Source organism: Arachis ipaensis, chromosome B9, assembly GCF_059453495.1.
Source record: "Arachis ipaensis isolate K30076 ecotype BB chromosome B9, ASM5945349v1, whole genome shotgun sequence".
In the NCBI taxonomy this organism is placed as follows: domain Eukaryota; kingdom Viridiplantae; phylum Streptophyta; class Magnoliopsida; order Fabales; family Fabaceae; genus Arachis; species Arachis ipaensis.
This window is the reverse complement of record NC_142444.1, coordinates 3,839,308-3,860,505: the sequence shown is the minus strand read 5'-3', so window position 1 is coordinate 3,860,505 and position 21,198 is coordinate 3,839,308. Positions and strand designations below refer to the sequence as shown.

The 21,198-nt window shown below is 31.7% G+C and overlaps 1 long non-coding RNA gene and 1 pseudogene across 1 annotated transcript; both read right to left on the bottom strand.

Moving 5' to 3' along the window:
- Window positions 1-14,529: 14,529 nt before the first annotated feature.
- Window positions 14,530-15,815, bottom strand: LOC148543551 (uncharacterized; annotated as a pseudogene).
- A 525-nt stretch (window positions 15,816-16,340) lies between these two features.
- Window positions 16,341-19,173, bottom strand: LOC148543550 (uncharacterized). The gene is made up of 4 exons (XR_015900119.1): window positions 19,024-19,173; window positions 18,871-18,924; window positions 18,645-18,782; window positions 16,341-16,523 (listed from the first exon to the last, which is right to left on the bottom strand). It is a non-coding gene; the product is annotated as an uncharacterized LOC148543550 (long non-coding RNA).
- Window positions 19,174-21,198: the final 2,025 nt, after the last annotated feature.

Genomic DNA, 21,198 nt, shown 5'->3' with positions numbered 1-21,198 from the left:
TAGCTCAAACAAAGCTTCTCCCCCTAAAAGAAACAATAGCTAACAGTAGCTCTAGATTGAGGCATTTTCTGCTGCTTAAGTGTTATTCTGTGCTAAGGATGTAATTAGTTCCATTAACTACTTTCTTTCAAGTTTCTTTGTTAAATTTGCTGTTACATGTGATTGCTAGGTTGATATTGTTGGTAATTGCATGACTAATATTTTCTATTAATCTGATTCGATTGTGTACGAAGCAAAAAAGGCTAACTTTATTAAGCTTGTGGGGTTAACTTAACTGTTGTTATTATGCAGGAGATTTTTTCTAACATGTCAAGCGATGAGGATGTGTTGGGAATCGGCAAGAATATTGTCCTCAGCGGCAAGCAACCAGCTTTGAGGGGTATTACCCCTTATATACTATGGGAAAGTTTTCACATGTGCCAGACCACTTTATTGACATATTGCTATGCCATGAAGCAGAGCTATTGAGATATATATTAAAAAATTTTAAAGGTGTAGATGAATTGGCAAAATAATGTTGTAGAGTAGGTAGAAGAATGGTGTAGGCAATTCTCTTTACCGGTAGAAGCGTGAACCAAAATAGACCCATTGATAATTACTTTGTTTGCACTTCAGGCTGTTTTTGTCATTTTTCGTAGGCAATATTTAAGGCTGAGCTATCAGCTACAAGCCTACAAGTACAAGCCAATGGAAACGATTGGGCCATATATTTTTGGTGGGTAGCGATTCGGGCTACGGGGAATTTGAGGAAATAATAGGATCACCTTCATTAAAGATAAGGCAAAATATCATTGGACAGCAGGATGAATTATTTAAATTATAACTATGCAACCGTAGAAGTTAAGGTAATTGATTAAAATTAAAATTCACAAGGTAGGTTCTGTTTTACAGAAAAAAGAATTAAGAGTTTAGCTAAGTTATATCTTAAAAATATATGTTTAAATTATTTTTAATAAAATTTTTTAAATTTTTTACTTTAATAAATGAACAACAAATGTATTAAAAAGTAATTTTAGAGTATAAATTAGATAAAACTAAAAATAATGGTTGACTCCTTGGTATTTTTCTTTGTTATTTTTGTCAATGTTATATTATTAATATATAATAATTTAATGAATGAAACTATGTTAACGAAATAAATAATATTAGGTGAAAAGTTTAATTTGAAAAATAATTCATAAATGTAGGTTCTATTATAATATATACAAGAATAAAGTATCGTTTTTGTCTCCAACGTTTGGGGTAAGTCCTATTTGTGTCCCTAACGTTTAAATCGTCCTATTTGTATCCTAACGTTTATAAAAGTGATTCAATGTTATCCTACTATCAATTATACTAACAAATCAGATTATGTTTTTCAATTATTCTTACTTGGATGCATTCATTTTCAATTAGGTCTCACTTGAATGTGTTCGATTTTAATATTATACTCACTATTTGTGTTTAGATTTAATTATGTCCCTAGAAAAGTGAATTATGTAAATGTTGTAGGAATTAGTTTTAACTTTGATGAACTATTTTTCGGAGTGAATCATCAATTCTATCCCAGACATTTGTATTCTAACTTCAAGAAGAGATTTTTAAAACTCAAACTAAAGCGTTTATGATGTGTAATTGACGGCAGGATAACATTGAATCACTTTTATAAACGTTAGGGATACAAATAGGACGATTTAAACGTTAGGGACACAAATAGGATTTACCCCAAACGTTAAGGACAAAAACGATACTTTACTCTATATACAAAAATAAACGTTAAGTCATTCTCGTGCTTCTCTTTGATATTATTGTTAAGGTCAAAGACGAATAAAAATAATATTAACAAATAATAATTTAATGAATAAAACTAAAAAAATAATATTAGGTGAAGAGTAGAATTTATAAATAGTGAAAGTAGTCCGTAAAATATTTTTAAATTACATGTTGACTTATCAATATCTTTTATGTTCCTTTTTTAATAGAAACACCTCCCTAGTTACTTGTTAGTATTAGAATCATGTATATACATTATCATATGTAAAATAGAAGGTGAGTTCTACGGTATCTTTGTTATGGTACTTAAATTGCCTAACTTTCTTTTTAAAGTAAAAAATAAAATATTTAAAAAAAATAAATTATATAAAATTTATTAAATATTATTTATTTACTTTTTTTAGTAACTTAAGTACAAAGTGATAGACACCATAGTATTCGCCAAAATAAAAAACGGCGTTAAAAAAGGAATAAGTGATAGTTGAATTAACTCAGATAGCCACATTGCATAAAGTAGTAATGTTTATTCTAAACACATCAATATTGCAATGGCGAAAGAGAACACAACATGATGTGGCTGCAACGTGATAATTAACATTAAAAGCTTTTTGATTATAATTAATTAAAGGGATATCTTAAGAAGATTCTAAAATACCGAAATTTTGAGTCATACAAGTTTAAAAACCAAATTAAAAGACAAGCCAAGTAAAGAAAGCCTAATAATTAAGAGTAGTAGATCAAAGTTTTGCATTACATAAAATAGGACCGATAATAAAAAAGTAGTATGAATCTAATTTTTAATGAAAAAGTGATCATTAATTATACAATAACATTAAAAATTTTCATCTTTTAATCAATCTTTTATTATATGAATTTAAAAAAAAATTAAAACAAACATATCCAATAAATATGATGTTTGATATATTCTTTTTCAAATTTTAAAATACAAATTTAAAATACTAAACATTAGGTAATTTAAATTTAATTAAAAGATAAAAAATAAAATTAAAACAAATTCTAAAACATACGTTGATACCTTGATTTTTGTTTTTATTTTTAGTGTGTCTTTTTATAGATAATTAAATGTGTAAAATATTCCAATGTACTTTTATTTAGTTTTTTTTATTGAATTCTTTTTCCTCTTTTTTGATTTAGAAATTAGAAGAATGTAGTTTAATTTAATTGTAGAGATATCAATAATTTAACAATGTGTAACATATTGATTTATCAAAATAATATGTGTATTTATATATGAATACATGATGATTAATTTTGGTAATTAATTTTAGTATCTAAATAACATTTTTTATTTTTTAAAGATTAATAACTTGTACATAAAAAATTTTAAAAAAATGACCCAACTAATGGCCCACCCCACAGCGCGCCCCAACAGCTTCCACTCTTCCAACCTTCAGCTTGGCTAAATTTATCAAATACTGCTATGGTCGTATCTTGTATTAGCCATTATTACGTCTGATTTTTTTGTCTTTTACTATTACATTTCAGGGATTGTTTTCTAATTCCACTAATAGTTATAAGACAAAATGTAAATGTGCTACCGGACCATACGTGGCATAGCAGTGTGCCAGTAAAGTTGGCTGGTATAGGTGAAAACCTTCCTATACTATGTACTCTTTATGTATTCTCACTATATAAAAAATATTTGTTGAGTTATTACTCCTATGTACTCCTTATGTATTTCTATTATATAAAAAAAATTACAAATAAAAAAATAATCTAGGGGCTCTTCTGAAGAGGAAGGGTTCTATCCGAAATCCCCTTCCAACGAACAGGATAACGAGCAAGACGATAAGTCATATGAGGATCCAGAAAGACGGAGAAAGTTATTAAATCAAGATAGGGAAGAGCTTGATCACCAACTTCCAGACCTGTTAATGTCTGATTCATTCTTTCTGGTTTTAGCCAAGTGGAGTAACCCCACTATTGTTGATAGTGAGATTTTGATTCAGGAAGCTAAGAAATTGATAGATGTTCCGGTTCCATTTATTGGAATCAATGTCCATGACTTTTCAGATTTTGAGACACTCTTACAGGATCATCTGATTGCACCTCCGTGCACGGTGCTCTTACGAGGATCGCGATGTGTTGAACATTATGACTATATTGGTACCTCTGCTGCTGACTGTTACCATGGTACAAAGAGTTTAGGAAAGAAACAAAGAATTATTTAGAAAAGTATTATTTTTGTTATTCATATTTCTCATTTGTATTATAAAGTTCTTACCAATATATAGACCAAGAGTACGCTAAGAGTACACTCGTTATAAAATAATATCCTAATAAATTACATTGATTTTTTTCTAATTCTCTTTAATATTTTTTCTAATTTTGTTTCCTAATTATAATATTCTAATATTGACATTGCTAGATTTACCAACATAAGGATTGAGGCTGCAAATAGTGATTAATTGGATATCACAAGAAAAAATGTCAACAATTTCAATGCTGATTTGTAAGGTCTCCATAATGGAGCAGACAGCAGTAGATGGCATTCAATGTACAGGATAGTACGTAAGAAAGCAAAGTTTCTTTTTGACATTTTTTGGGGAACAACATTATGTATTTGGCATCCCTTTGATGCTGCACATTGTCTGACTCCTCTAACTGATATTCAAAGGGATTGAGATGTGTTCTTATATGGTTTAGTCCGATATATCAAGGTTTAGGGTTTGTTTGGATGAGTTTTAAGAAAATATTTTTTTTCGAATTATCTTTTTTTAAAAGATCTTATAGAGAAGTAAAAGTAATTTTATGTTTGAATATCTCATATAAAAAGGTCTTTTTATTCTATCAATTATGTTTGGGTATAACAATATAAAAATATTTTTTTGTTTATTTATTACATAAAAAATATCTTTTTTTAAAGAAAAAAAGATCTTTTAAAAAAAGATGTAAACTACAACTTCTCAAAAAAGATTTTTTTTTTTTATTTTACTAGTGGGACTTGCTACACATACAAGTTTTTTTGGCATACAAGTTTATACAAGTTAATCCTAACTCAATAAAATTCACTTTTATAATGCAAGAAAGAAAAGGAAGAGTTTGAATTATACAAAATTTATCAATATACATACGCCAAAAATTTTTAAACAATACAATATAAATGACTTGTATGAACTTGTATGTATAAATAACTTGTATGTGAAGAATAATTTTTACTAGTGTTTTTACTTTTACTACTAAAAATTTCCCAAACATGTTAAAAAATAAAAAAAGATTTTTTTCATTAAAAAAAGATCTTTTTTTTTTTACAAAATAATGGCGTCCAAACATGCACTTAGGGCTTGTTTGGGTGAATTTCTAAAAAAAATCTTTTTTCGAGTTATCTTTTTTTAAAAGATCTTATGGAGAAGTAAAAGTAATTTTATGTTTGAATATCTCATATAAAAAGATTTATCAATTATATTTGGGTATAACAATATAAAAATATTTTTTTGTTTATTTATTACATGAAAACATCTTTTTTTTTAAAGAAAAAGATCTTTTAAAAAAAGATGTAATACGCTTCTCAAAAAAGATATTTTTTTTATTTTTCAAATGTTTTTACTTTTATTACTAAAAATTTGCCAAACATACTAAAAAATAAAAAAAAAAGATATTTTTTTAATAGAATAATGACGCCCAAATAAAAACTTACTCTTTCATATTTGATGGGATATTTTATCCCAATTTAGTTTTTATACTTTTATCCATGTCAAAAGTCACTTTTTTTCTAAACAAAAAGTGCTCTCTTCATTCATGTGATGGTACTGCATCTTTGTGAGGAAATTCTAGCTCACATATGCTTTTTCTTTCTTTGGATGCATGTAGTATTTTTACTTCTATGATAAAACGTACCATATATTCAAGTTAAGATGTTATAAGTTGTTGGTGCATGCATTATAGGCACAATTTTAAAACAGTATTCTAGACTCGGAAATAATTTCTAAAGCAATGATGCACTCAATCATGTGCAGGTCCTTGACAATTATGGTAATGAAATGTGATATATATGTTTTTATTTCTATGATACTCAGTTTCAAAAGTTTGCTAGAAGATGTTACACAATACTTTACTATACATAACTCTCTTTTTGCAGGGACTTCATGCCTGAGCTAGCTCAGGAGAAGATCTTCTCTCTAATTGCTTAAAGTTATTATTTGCTTTAATTTCTTTCTTCGTTTAGTTCTAATTGTTTGTTGTGTGATTGTGATCGATGTGATTTAGTGTTTCAGTATTACTATGTTTGTATATATTCCAAATGGCATGAAAACTTGTGTTCATCAATGATATTTTAACTGTACTGAGTGCAAAAAAGAAAAAGAAAAATAATTAAGCTCTTTCATTTCCTTTTTTTTGCATCTTCGAAGCTGGAGTTACATTTGGTTTAGACAATTCTTAGGCCTATGTTACAAAACTTTAACAAAAATACTTGGATTATTATGCTGAAAATAGAGAAGAAAAAATGCTTATTCCACTGGCTGTTATTTTTTTTCCCTCAGGAATCTCAGGTCAGTTTTCTCTTATATTAAGGAAATTCCCTCTTCTATTTATGTTGTGTTTATGTTAAAGTTAAACAAACTTTCAGCAAAAAAAAAACGCCACCATATATCTGTGAATTTTCAGGCTCGTGTTCTCTACAGGGAATGGAGTATGTGCTGCATGTCATTGTTTTGGGATAATGGCTGCTGGTGGTGTGCTCTCAGGAGAAATTCATCATCACATGTTTTACAAATTTAAGCAAAGTGATTCTGCTGATGCCAAATTAATTGTCACACTTCAAACTATGACAAGGTAATTGTTTTAAATATAATTATGTAATTCCTTTTTTTGTTAAACAAAATTTTGGCCGTTGTCCATGATTTTTTTTTAAAATTCAATTTCTGTAGAAACTTTTTTTCTTTTGGTTTAAAAATATTTCAAGAGTTTAACTAAAAAGTATATTAAGGGTAGTTGTTACATTTCCAAGTACTAAAACTTAATTTTATTTTAATAAATGTATTACAAACTTTAACGCTCGATTTGTCCATAAAGATTATTTTTTCTATCATCACCTTAACATTTAATATAACAAATTAATTGTGGGATCAGAATCAATCTTCTTGAGTTGTTTTTGTATTAAAATCTGAATAAATATGATAAATTACATGAACTATATACAAATGACATGAGATCCACAAAATTTATTAAATATTTTTTGTATTTTGGTTAACTTCAATAAACAAGTAGTTAAACCATAGAATTTGAAACTTCTTGAGTTTGAAATTTGATCTTAGCAAGCTATTATGACTGGAGCTGCTCCAGTAGTACTAGAAGTCTTTTTTTAAAAGTGATTATTAATGTGTTGATGTCCAAGATATACATGATTTTTGTTCTACAATGTTGCTAATTTATTAAGATTGTTTTTATTTGGACAATCTAAAAGTTTTTCCAATAATTTCTGTTGTACTAATCTAAAAATTCTTATTTTTTTAAATTATTTTTTTTGTGCACATTTTCTTGGTGTTATTTATCTGTGTCATGTGTGTGTTTGATATGCAAAGTATCATGGAAGACAACAACTACTTTCCCATATATGCTTATTCTGAACTGTGAAGTCCTTGCTGAAATTTTCTTTTTTCCCTTTTAGGAGCTATCAATCTTATAACTGTATGTGATTAATTTGTAACAATTCACTTGCTCATACAATGTTTATATATTTGTCTTTGTGAATTTTGGGAAAGAATTAATGCTAATATTTCATTTTGAGCCGTTAATTTTCTCTCTTTCTGTGTTTCTTTTTCTTTCTTTATACATACCAAAAATGGATGCTGAAATGGTGGCATATATTGGAGACTAACATTGCAAGAGTGTGAGGTGGAAAGTAGTTGTTCCTTCAGGTGTTGATTCCTGATAATGTAGTTGCCCTAGTGAGCTAATACTCATTCTATTATGTCTGCTAACAAGTAGAGAGGAATGGTAAGTACTCTCACTACATTTTTGTAGACCAAGCATTTTTAGTTTTCATGCCATTTCATATTTTTGTAATAGTTTGCTGGCATTTTTATTTTGATTCGAGTTAGTTCAACAATCTGCGAATCCATAAAAAAAGATTAGCCCAATAAAAATTAGTTGCATTTGACTTCACTCCTCCATGGTACATGAACTTGGATATTTTTTTTATATAAGCTTTACTAAAAGAACAATTAAAAGTCTTGATTATAGTTATACATATTCTTATTTCTTTTAATATGGTGAATCCCACTTGCTTTGATATTTTAAATTTTATTATACATGAAAACTAAGTTTCTTCTGTTTATGAAGAGAAACATCGCATTTTAAATCAATAAAAATTTATAAATAGTAGTTAATTTGTTTCAGATCTTGAAAAGATTCTTCTCCTTCCATAATTGTATGAGCTTCTTCAACGGATTGTTGTTAGTAAGCTTCCTCATGAGGTTTTGATAATTTTTTTGGTGTTATATGTATTTCAGCTCATCTTGTCTTGAATCTGTGCAATTGAGATTAAAAAAAGTTGTCCATAATAAACAAATTTTTTTTTCATTATTAGAAAGTTAAAACAATATTAGTAGAGTTGATTATATTGATAATTTAAAATGAATTTAAGTTCAATTTTTTTAATGTTATGATTTTATGATTTTATTGGTATTATCTTAATAATATTGAATTTTTTAAAAGAGAAAATAAAAATAAAAGATTCCTTAGATTTGGAGTTTTAATTTAAAGTACGACGGTTATTGATATATTTCTTGTAAAAATTGCAAATCAAATATGTATCTATTTTTTAAATACTTAATTGGTCTTTATCCTTAATTTTTAAATGCTGAATGGTATACATAAATTTGACATATAACATTTATATATTTTCTGTGATCACGTTAACAATTAGTATAAATAAATTAATTGTGGGATCAAAATCAATCTTCTTTAATTATTTTTGTAACACCCTACTATACTTAATCTTATGCTTAAGTCATAAGACTGAGATAGTAAGGTATTACGACCTCTAAAAGTAGTAATATATATATAATAATAGAGAAAAGATACTTAACTAGGAGCCTTGAAAAATGGGTAAAACAAAAATCGCAAAACAAAAAGCGCAACGCTCAGGAAAGGATTACTTGCGTGCTAAGAAACCTAATAGGAACATGATAAAGTTAAGCAAAAGAATAAAGGAAAGCCAAGGAAACGGCATAACTAGCCCCTGACTTAGCCTGCGAAGCTAAGGCTGGCCAGAGGATATATATATATATATATATATATATATATATATATATATATATATATATATATATATATATATATATGAACACACATAGGTATCCCCAAAATATACCAAAATACCAAAATAAACTCCTATCTCTCCCTCAACCTCTAAGAGGAGCAGCATACACAAGTTACTTGGAGAGTAAGCTAAACAAATATATACATATATACAACCAAAAACCAAAATACACCCAAGGACTACTTCACTTCCCAAGATCCAGACGTCTAGCGAGGAGCCTCTCGACCTGCATCTGAAAAACAACAATACAATATGGAATGAGAACCGGAGGTTCTCAGCATGGTAAAAGTGCCACGCGCATAAGAAATACGGTCCTGAGAATGTCATAGGCAATCCTAGAACTCCGTTATTCAATTATCCAACTTAAGTACTAAACAGAAGCCATAAACAGGGGTAGGTATTCTAAATCTGCCTAACTTACTCAAGTTCAAGCTTAACCTAACACCAAACCATTTCCTCCGTTTCCTCCATCCTTTCATCATTCAGAATGCAACAGAAACAAGCAACCAAACAAGTTCACGCACAAGTAATGATCAAATAGTACAAATAGCAAGAATAACAAATAGCGGGTAATATATATCAATTAGGCATACCCAGAAAATGCATAGCAATCAATACAAACAAATGCATATGATGCATGCCTGTCCTATGGCTGATGGGGCCATCTGTCGGTTATCCAGCCAACCCGACAAGTCCGAAAACCTTAGACTGTCCCCCGTCGCGCATCCCCAAGAGTCTATGCATAGAGTTCACATTCATATTTCATAAAATCACTCAATGGGGGCTATCCATACCCGGAAATTTATACGTGCACGGTCACCCTTACGACGTAGGGTCAACAGAGTATCGAGATTCAACCTGGAACACGTGATGGCGAGCCACGGCTCTTACCCAGGGAACTCGTATCTCAGATAACATTATTCATAAGCCATTTCATAGTCATAATCATTATTTAATCATTCATCAAGCCATGGCATATTAACTCATTTTATTAACAACCTCCCTTTCACATTTTTCATCGTCATTCCCTTATAATTCATCTTGATTACCCTTTCCGGGTCCTGACCAAACTTTTTATCAAACTCTACTCATCCTTCTTAATATCGAATAATCTTAAAATCAACCCAACTCTAACATTAAATCAATCACATCACACGAGGATTGAGTTTTAACTTCTCGAACTCATGACTATCACTAAGACATCCTCGACACTCTATTTTCTTTTCTGTTTCTAATATAGCAAATGAACTCAGAATTGCACAAACTTTATGTCCAGGCGTTCATATTGAAATAAGCTTTCTAACAAACTAAATATCATAATTTTTTGATTTTTCTAACCTCAGGAATAAAGGAAAAACCGTGACTGCTCTGCAGTACATAAAACCAGAAAAACAGCAGCAGCATGTGATATTCAAAATTCAATATAAAATCCAAGTTAAATCCAATGACTTTGAAATTTAATGTAGTTAAACTTTACTCATCCAGGTTTCTTTTTCAATTAGTTCTGAGTCAATACCATTTTTAATGAAAAAAGTTACATTACCTGGAAGTTAAGTAAAAATGAGACAAAATCTATTTTAAAAACCAACAAGCTTAGTACCTTTCAATTGGAATAACTTTTATTACAAAACTCCAATTAAGCTAAATTTTGATTTGAGAACCCCTAGCTCATCCAGAAACAAGTGTGTCTTGGTTGCAACCCAATTTCTATTTAATTCTAAGAGTTACAAGCATTGGAAGTTGATGCATAGCTTGCTAAAATCTGTTTCTTTTCAATTTTGATCACCAATATTCAAAAATTCACAGCTCCCAATCCTCAACTCTTAAAATTATGAAATTTTAGATAAATAAAGCAAGTTAATCAAATTTTATAACAAAATTAGTTTCGCTCCAAAACTCAACTCGTAGAAGTCGCAGCAAGACAAACAAGTTGCTGCCCTGTTTGATCTTTTCTGCTGCTGGACAGATTTAACAACCTAATTTTAAAAATTTGCCATGAATTGTATATTTAACAAAAAGGTCCCAAATTTTCCAGTTTAGTTCCTTATATTCCCAAGTTTAGCCCAAACTTAGTCTCATGTAATTCCGATCATTACATAATTAGTTACAGCATATACAATACCACCACAACACAACTCTGCATCTTTATTAACAAACACCAATTCTAATCCATCATAAATAAATATAAGAGCACACCTCATAATTCTAATATATAAATTCATAACAAATCTATTCTAACAATATTACAAGGCTAATCATTAAATACAACAAACAATCCAACTTATTCTATGGTTCCTCTAACCTAAGTTTTCACAACACCGTAAATATTAAACGTGCGAAACTTAAACCATACCTTGGCCGATCACTTAATTCACCCAAGGCAGCCTCACAACTCAAAATTACAGCCCCTCCAAACTCAATCAAACAGCCCGAAACCAAGCTTGATCACCAACAAGCCTCCAACAAGCATCAACATTCACATACACACTACCTAAACCACAATTAACACATCCAAACATAACAACTCAATACCCAAATTCCTAAATTCAGAAATTTTATTAGGGTTTAAGATCTCTTACCTTTACCCACTGATCCTTGGGCAATACCCACAAGAAATCAAGTCTAGTGGATCCCTAAAACATGAAAATCATCAAGGAATTGAGTTTCTCAAACCTTAAACCCGAAATTCATATACCAGCAGAAATGGAGCTAGGAAAAAGCAATTCACTTACTGTTTTATTTGAATAGAATTGAAGAACTCAATGAGCCCGACGCGTGGCCGTAAACGGCTCGTCAATCGGAGCTCTGGATCAAAAGTTATCAAAGAAAGAAGATCAAGCTAGGTTTTGGAATTCATTCTCTTCTTCTCCATGCATTTACGCTGCTTCTGTTGTGTTCTAAGGCAGAAAATGAGCTTTAGCTCATTTATATACTGGGCTGGTTGGGCCCGCGGGCCTGGTTTGGGCCCGGTTCAACCGGCTCGGCCCATTCGGCTCAATTTTGGGCCAAATTTTTCGAAAGTGATATCAAAATTCTCGTTTTACCGAGCTCTATCCTATTCTGATATTAGTTTTGCATATTTAATTTTCCTATTGAAAATTCAATTTATTGACTAATTATATACCGATTTTAGCAGGGTTTACATCCTACCCACCTAATTAGGAATTTTGTCCTCAAAATTCAGAGTGCGTTACCTGAATAGAGGTGTGGGTAGTCCTTCCGCATCTCTGTCTCAAGCTCCTAGGTATATTCTTCAATACTAGCCCAACACCAAGCTACTTTCACTAAGAAAGTCTCTTTCCCGTGTAAACGCTTAATGCTGGTATCATCAATTCTAACGAGAGTTATTGGAAACGCCAGATCTTCTCTCACTTGAATTAATTCCGGCTTTAGGACATGACTAGGATCAAAATTGTATTGACGAAGCTGCGATACATGAAACACATCATGCAGGTTCGAACAATGTGGTAGTAAAGCGATCCTATACGCCATTGGTCCGATGTGATAGGGATTTAGCTTTTTAGTTTTTTTTTTGATTGATCATCCGATTCTAGTTCATTGAAGTGATCTTCAGAAATAGGTATCCTCTTCCTTCCAACTTGATAAGTCTTCCTCTTAGATCTGCCTAACTCTTTTGTCGGTTTCCCTAGTGAGAATTCTAACTCAGATTTGCGTAACTTCATCTCCGTTGTCTTGGCTATCAAATTCAGGAACTAAGACGTTCAATGTTCCAATTTTCGGTTAATTCAAAGGTGTTTAGCATACTGTGAAGTCTCACCTTCTCCCTGATGTATAGTCTCTTTGATATCCCCAATAAGTGGTTTACTCCGATGGGCAAAACGGGTCTGGTCGCTTGATCCACAGTTCCCTAATAGTATCACCTTTTATCCTAGTCTTCGGTAACCTATTATGAAATCAATGGCTATTCCCTTTTATCTTTAATGTAGAACCTTCGACGGTTGTGGCATTTCGAACAGTTTCTGGTGGTCTTTCATTTCTTTCTCATACGTCAAACTTGTAATCACATAGATTTCCACCTCGTTCTTCATTTCTGTCTGCTCAAAATATCTTCTTTGATTCGTGGTAGGTTTTAGAAATCTCAAGGTAACTTCAAAAATTTTCTCCTGTAAGCTTCGAACAACAGTTTCTTATTTCAACTTCCGACCTCAACACATAACCTTCTCTTGGTGTCTTCTGGATTCAACCGGTTTCAGTACTCTTAGTAGCCCCTTATCACCGTTATTGCACTCCTTAAGTCTTTGACTTTACAATCTCTATTTCGACATTAAACATATAAATCTTTTCTTAGTTCCCTTTCGTTTGCCAGACTTCGACATCCTCGGTAGGTCTTTATCGTCCCCTCACGCTTCCTGCATTTCGTCTTTGCTATGTTTTAAAACCGCAATAGATTTAGTTTGACTCCTTTATCTATACCCTTAATATCCAATTTAAAGTTCCAACTTATCTAGCCTTCCATTCTCCGAAATTTATATCCAAGCATTTCCCCAAAAATCTCTTACTCAGGGCATCTGTTACCACTTCACGATGTTGTATTTACACGTATCCTAAACCCCTCTGGTAATGTATCGCACTAATTCCGAGTTGTTAAATAAGTTCGGGTATTCTAATTACTGGATTTGGGGTTAATCCTTCTCTTGGAGTTTGAAAACTCTCTTCATATTTGGGTATCTATGTAACCGGTGTATTTTTAGTGCATTAAACTAATCATAGGCTTTGTGGTCGACAAGAATTTAAAACTCCAAAACTCTTTTTGACGGTGCACGCTTACCTGCTTCATCTTCCGTATCCAAAAGTCATGCTCTTAAGGAATCAACATCTCCACAGTCACAACTATATTTTATACATAATACTAATATAGGCTCGAGTTGATTTTCAAAAGGACATTAAGCTCGAAAAATGAATGAGCAATACAAACGGTGTTCGTAATGAGTCAAAAAGGAAATTTTGTACACGGTTGTTCAGGATTATACCGAAATGATGGAATACACAAGGAGAGGAATCTAGGTGCATCTCAAGAAAAGAGTTCAAATTAGAGACCTTTGGTAGGAAGAACAGAGCGTACAGAGTCAAAGAAGTCTCAGCTGATTCTGAAGAACATGGTTTGCGAATAGGGGCAACTCTAGTCATAGCGAGCACACAAGATTCAAGGATTACGCGCTTATACCAAGACAAGCTCAGACTCATCCTAGAAGAAATAATATTCATGTGCACAAGGAGTAAAGTTAGAAAGGTAGTCAAGCTATTTAGGAAGAGCTCCGGATCGAATGTCAATGTAGGTTTCAAAAGAAGGATTAGATCGAGTCACGAAGGTTCGTTAGCACACTCTCTCTGCATAAGGTTTCCTACCGTTCTTTTCCCTCTTCTCCAGCATAACCGATGCTTCCCACAAAGAAATAGTTGGTTAGGTGATTCCCTCTTCTAGTACTCCCTTCCACTCAATCCTAAATTCTACCGGTTATAATGATGTCTTCACTTGTGGTGCGATTGAAGTTAATCCGATTTCCGGTACTAAGCCTATCGCAAACTCGCTTCTCTCTGGAATGGAAGTTTTGACACACCTTCAAGAATTGTCTTAGAAACTCTCTCGTATAGAGATTTGGTTTCATCTCCACTTACCTCTGAACAATTAACATCTAAAGGTTGTGTTCGCTCTACTCCTCTTCCTCAAAGTTTCACCGTCACTAAATTCCAAACAATAACTCCGCATAACCCTCAACACTCTTAATTCCTTAGATATGGTCCAACCTGCTTCCACTACGTCACTTAATCCTTAACCTTCAAAAGTCTAACCACCCTGATTCTACTGCGTCATTCTGACTCTCGTCCTTTAAGAATCTAGTCACTCATCTAAGTTAGTTAAGTATCGCTCTATCTTAACAACTAGTAGTCTTCGACTAATCATCGGTTCGGACTCCACGATCATCAAAACTTGTCGTGCTTCACAAATGGATCATACATATATTAATGATACGCAAGGTAGTTAAAAACTCAACTGCTAGCTTATGATTACCTCGAGTCTGATGATCGGATTCGACTGCATCCTGGCGTTTCTTGTGTGGACAGTCTCGAGCTATATGCCCCGACTTCTCGTACTTGTAACATACGCCTAATCCGGCCCTGCACGGTCTGTTTGGATGGTACTTCTTGCACCTTGGGCACCTTAAATCATCCAGTTGAGTACTAGTTTTCCCTTTAGCATTCGGATCCGAACGGTTATCGTTCCTTCGGTCATTGCTCCAGTGCTGAAAATGTGAAGCGACAAAGCGATTCTTTTTGAAAGTTTAGCTCCTCGGTGTAATCTTTCCCTTTTTCCTTGTGAAGGGTTCTCGGTGATTACTTCTTGCTACCTCAGCCCTCCTTGAGCTTTCTCCCATTGTTTGACCCACATTAACCTGCTCCAGATAACTAAGTGGTACCCCTGTATTCGGAGCATTATGTCCACCTTCATATTCATTATCATCATTGTTGCCAGTTCCAGCTTGTGGTTCCATTCCACCCATTACTCGGATGGTCGCGGCCGCAACAGTACCAATGGCAGTAGCAACACTCGTCATTGCGGTCACGATATCGGTCAAACTATCTATTGGTACGGTTACCTTATTAGCTCTCCGTCCTTGATCCCGATTACGCTCACGACTGCGCCCACGAGATGCCATTTGGTTCCTGTTCACACCAAACAAGTGATATCAAGGTGATCAGTCTCAATATCTCTAGTTTAGCATTTCAAAGTCCCAAATACATGCTCATGAGCATTCATGCCTCATATATCAGTTAGATACCCTAAATAGCATGTATAGACACCTAAAGTATGCCCAGAGGCATAATCAGTCCGTCCCTCAGGCTCTATAGGAACGAACTGCTCTGATACCATAATGTAACACCCTACTATACTTAATCTTATGCTTAAGTCATAAGACTGAGATAGTAAGGTATTACGACCTCTAAGAGTAGTAATATATATATAATAATAGAGAAAAGATACTTAACTAGGAGCCTTGAAAAATGGGTAAAACAAATATCGCAAAACAAAAAGCGCAACGCTCAGGAAAGGATTACTTGCGTGCTAAGAAACCTAATAGGAACATGATAAAGTTAAGCAAAAGAATAAAGGAAAGCCAAGGAAACAGCATAACTAGCCCCTGACTTAGCCTGCGAAGCTAAGGCTGGCCAGAGGATATATATATATATATATATATATATATATATATATATATATATATATATATATATATATATATATATATATATATATACATATGAACACACATAGGTATCCCCAAAATATACCAAAATACCAAAATAAACTCCTATCTCTCCCTCAACCTCGAGGAGCAGCATACACAAGTTACTTGGAGAGTAAGCTAAACAAATATATACATATATACAACCAAAAACCAAAATACACCCAAGGACTACTTCGCTTCCCAAGATCCAGACGTCTAGCGAGGAGCCTCTCGACCTGCATCTGAAAAACAACAATACAATATGGAATGAGAACCGGAGGTTCTCAGCATGGTAAAAGTGTCACGCGCATAAGAAATACGGTCCTGAGAATGCCATAAGCAATCCTAGAACTCCGTTATTCAATTATCCAACTTAAGTACTAAACAGAAGCCATAAACAGGGGTAGGTATTCTAAATCTGCCTAACTTACTCAAGTTCAAGCTTAACCTAACACCAAACTATTTCCTCCGTTTCCTCTATCCTTTCATCATTCAGAATGCAACAGAAACAAGCAACCAAACAAGTTCACGCACAAGTAATGATCAAATAGTACAAATAGCAAGAATAACAAATAGCGGGTAATATATATCAATTAGGCATACCCAGAAAATGCATAGCAATCAATACAAACAAATGCATATGATGCATGCCTGTCCTATGGCTGATGGGGCCCATCTGTCGATTATCCAGCCAACCCGACAAGTCCGAAAACCTTAGACTATCCCCCGTCGCGCATCCCCAAGAGTCTATGCATAGAGTTCACATTCATATTTCATAAAATCACTCAATGGGGGCTATCCATACCCGGGAATTTATACGTGCCCGGTCACCCTTACGACGTAGGGTCAACAGAGTATCGAGATTCAACCTGGAACACGTGATGGCGAGCCACGGCTCTTACCCAGGGAACTCGTATCTCAGATAACATTATTCATAAGCCATTTCATAGTCATAATCATTATTTAATCATTCATCAAGCCATGGCATATTAACTCATTTTATTAACAACCTCCCTTTCACATTTTTCATCGTCATTCCCTTATAATTCATCTTGATTACCCTTTCCGGGTCCTGACCAAACTTTTTATCAAACTCTACTCATCCTTCTTAATATCGAATAATCTTAAAATCAACCCAACTCTAACATTAAATCAATCACATCACACGAGGATTGAGCTTTAACTTCTCGAATTCATGACTATCACTAAGACATCCTCGACACTCTATTTTCTTTTCTGTTTCTAATATAGCAAATGAACTCGGAATTGCACAAACTTTATGTTCAGGAGTTCATATTGAAATAAGCTTTCTAACAAATCAAATATCATAATTTTCTGATTTTTCTAGCCTCAGGAATAAAGGAAAAACCATGACTGCTCTGCAGTGCATAAAACCAGAAAAACAGCAGCAGCATGTGATATTCAAAATTCAATATAAAATCCAAGTTAAATCCAATGAATTTGAAAATTAATTTAGTTAAACTTTACTCATCCAGGTTTCTTTCTCAATTAGTTCTGAGTCAATACCATTTTTAATGAAAAAGTTACATTACCTAAAAGTTAAGTAAAAATGAGACAAAATCTGTTTTAAAAACCAACAAACTTAGTACCTTTCAATTGGAATAACTTTTATTACAAAACTCCAATTAAGCTAAATTTTGATTTGAGAATCCCTAGCTCATCCAGAAACAAGTGTGTCTTAGTTGTAACCCAATTTCTATTTAATTCTAAGAGTTACAAGCATTGGAAGTTGATGCATAGCTTGCTGAAATATGTTTCTTTTTAGTTTTGACCACCAATATTCAAAAATTCACAGCTCCCAATCCTCAACTCTTAAAATTCTGAAATTTTAGAGAAATAAATCAAGTTAATCAAATTTTATAACAAAATTGGTTTCGCTCCAAAACTCAACTCGTAGAAGTCGCAGCAAAACAAACAAGTTGCTGCCCTGTTTGATCTTTTCTGCTGCTGGACAGATTTAACAACCTAACTTTAAAACTTTTCCATAAATTGTATATTTAACAAAAAGGTCCCAAATTTTCTAGTTTAGTTCCTTATATTCCCAAGTTTAGCCCAAACTTGGTCTCATACAATTCCGATCATTACATAATTAGTTATAGCATATACAATACCACCACAACACAACTCTACATCCTTATTAACAAACACCAATTCTAATCCATCATAAATAAATATAAGAGCACACCTCATAATTCTAATATATAAATTCATAACAAATCTATTCTAACAATATTACAAGGCTAATCATTAAATACAACAAACAATCCAACTTATTCTATGGTTCCTCTAACCTAAGTTTTCACAACACCGTAAATATTAAACGTGCGAAACTTAAACCATACCTTGGCCGATCACTTAATTCACCCAAGGCAGCCTCACAACTCAAAATTACAGCCCCTCCAAGCTCAATCAAACAGCCCGAAACCAAGCTTGATCACCAACAAGCCTCCAACAAGCATCAACATTCACATACACACTACCTAAACCACAATTAACACATCCAAACATAACAACTCAATACCCAAATTCCTAAATTCAGAAATTTCATTAGGGTTTAAGATCTCTTACCTTTACCCACTGATCCTTGGGCAATACCCACAAGAAATCAAGTCTAGTGGACCCCTAAAACATGAAAATCATCAAGGAATTGAGTTTCTCAAACCTTAAACCCGAAATTCATATACCAGCAGAAATGGAGCTAGGAAAAAGTGATTTGCTTACTGTTTTATTTGAATAGAATTGAAGAACTCAATGAGCCCGACGCGTGACCGCAAACGGCTCGTCAATCGGAGCTCCGGATCAAAAGTTATCAAAGAAAGAAGATCAAGCTAGGTTTTGGAATTCATTCTCTTCTTCTCCATGCATTTACGCTGCTTCTGTTGTGTTCTAAGGCAGAAAATGAGCTTTAGCTCATTTATATACTGGGCTGGTTGGGCCCGCGGGCCTGATTTGGGCCCGGTTCAACTGGCTCGACCCATTCGACTCAATTTTGGGCCAAATTTTTCAAAAGTGATATCAAAATTCTCGTTTTTTCGAGCTCTATCCTATTTTGATATTAGTTTTGCATATTTAATTTTCCTATTAAAAATTCGATTTATTGACTAATTATATACCGATTTTAGCGGGGTTTACAATTTTGGTATCAAAAGTTTAATAATTATGATATATTATAAGAACTATTTTTAAATTTTATAAGAACAAAAAAAATTATTTAATATTTTTTACATTTTGGACAACTTAAATAAGTATGTTAAATCATATAATTTGAAATTTAAACTTAGCAAGCTTAAATTCCTGTAGGTCAATGTGGGGTTATAAAGGCAAGTAGGTTGGAAGTAATTTTTAGTTATAAAGACAAGTGTCTTACTTTTGTAAATCCTAATAAAGAGTTTTTGTGAATTATTTTGATCAAGTATAAAAAGTATGTCTTAGAGGAAAACACTCACATACAAATTCAAAAGGTTCATAGATAGAGCAAGAACAAACATAAATAATTTATTTAATAACTTATATAAAGAGATTTAGCACTTTTTTACACTTACTTTTATTTGAGGATAATTAAACTTTACATTATAACTCAATTCTTGTGAATTTAGAAAATTATCTACTTCAAAAAAAAAAATTAGATATCAAAGGTTAAATTCCTGATTGTTTCTTAGAAAAAAATTGTGATATATATGAGTTTTAATTAAATGAAGATAACTTTTTTTTTTTTTGTTTAACATAAGTTATTGATGCAAGTTTGTGGTGTGTTATTTGAGGTTAATTAATTAAACTTAATGATAGTATCCAATTATTAGAATTTGAACATTTCGTAACATAAACCTTCACATTAATTTAATGTATTTTTCGTTAAGAGGGTTTATCATTGTATACTTAATTAAAAATTTAAATAGATAATAAATTTAATTAAATAAATATATAACACTAATTAAACAAGGTACCAAAAATATATTATTATACTTTTTATATAATTTACGTATATTGAATAAACAATTACAAGTAGGATTTAAAACCAAATATACGTTACAAACTACTATATTTAAAATATAAAATAATTATGAAATTATATTTTTTCAATTTTGTAAATACTTTAAATTGAGTTATTTTCTTGTAAAAAAGTTTAAGTTTACCTATAATCATATATATCTAAATGTCGTTGTTCAAAATTTGAAATTTTATTAGATATAACGAGTATTATATACAAAAATAATAATTTTTGCTTAGTGTGAACCCTAACAAATTGAATAATTACTTTATAAGCTAGGATAAGTTGAATTCAAATAATAATATTTTTTAAAATATATTATTCTTTCGGTAAGAAGTTATTAGTTTAGCATGTATTAATTATTTGAAATTAGAACTGATATAAAATAAATTTGCTTTACTGAACTAATAACCTCAAGTTTAAAATTAACTAAAAATAAATATAGTGTCCCAATAATATTGTTAATATACATATACAATATGTTTTTCACATATAAGTTAAATTTGTTAATATGAGCTTGAAAAAAAAAATATTTAGACTATCGAATATAGAAGATAGAACATGTTTTTTTTTTTTTTGTTTAATAGATTTATTTACGGACATTTTATACTGAAACAATATTTGACCCAATAACAACAAAATAAATTTGTTGTTACATGAATATAGTGTGCAATTATGAAATATTAATAAATATTTTTATTCAAATCCAATAAAAAGTATGTTCAATTGATGTTATCAAAAAAAATATAACTAAATTATTTTATCATTAAAATTAGAGCATTTTTATAATCTTTAAGTGATCAATAGTTGATACATTTACATAATAGTTAATTAGAAAAACAATTTCAATAGTTAATTTTAACTTTACATAATAGTAATTTTATCTATTTATTCTTTTATATATTTAG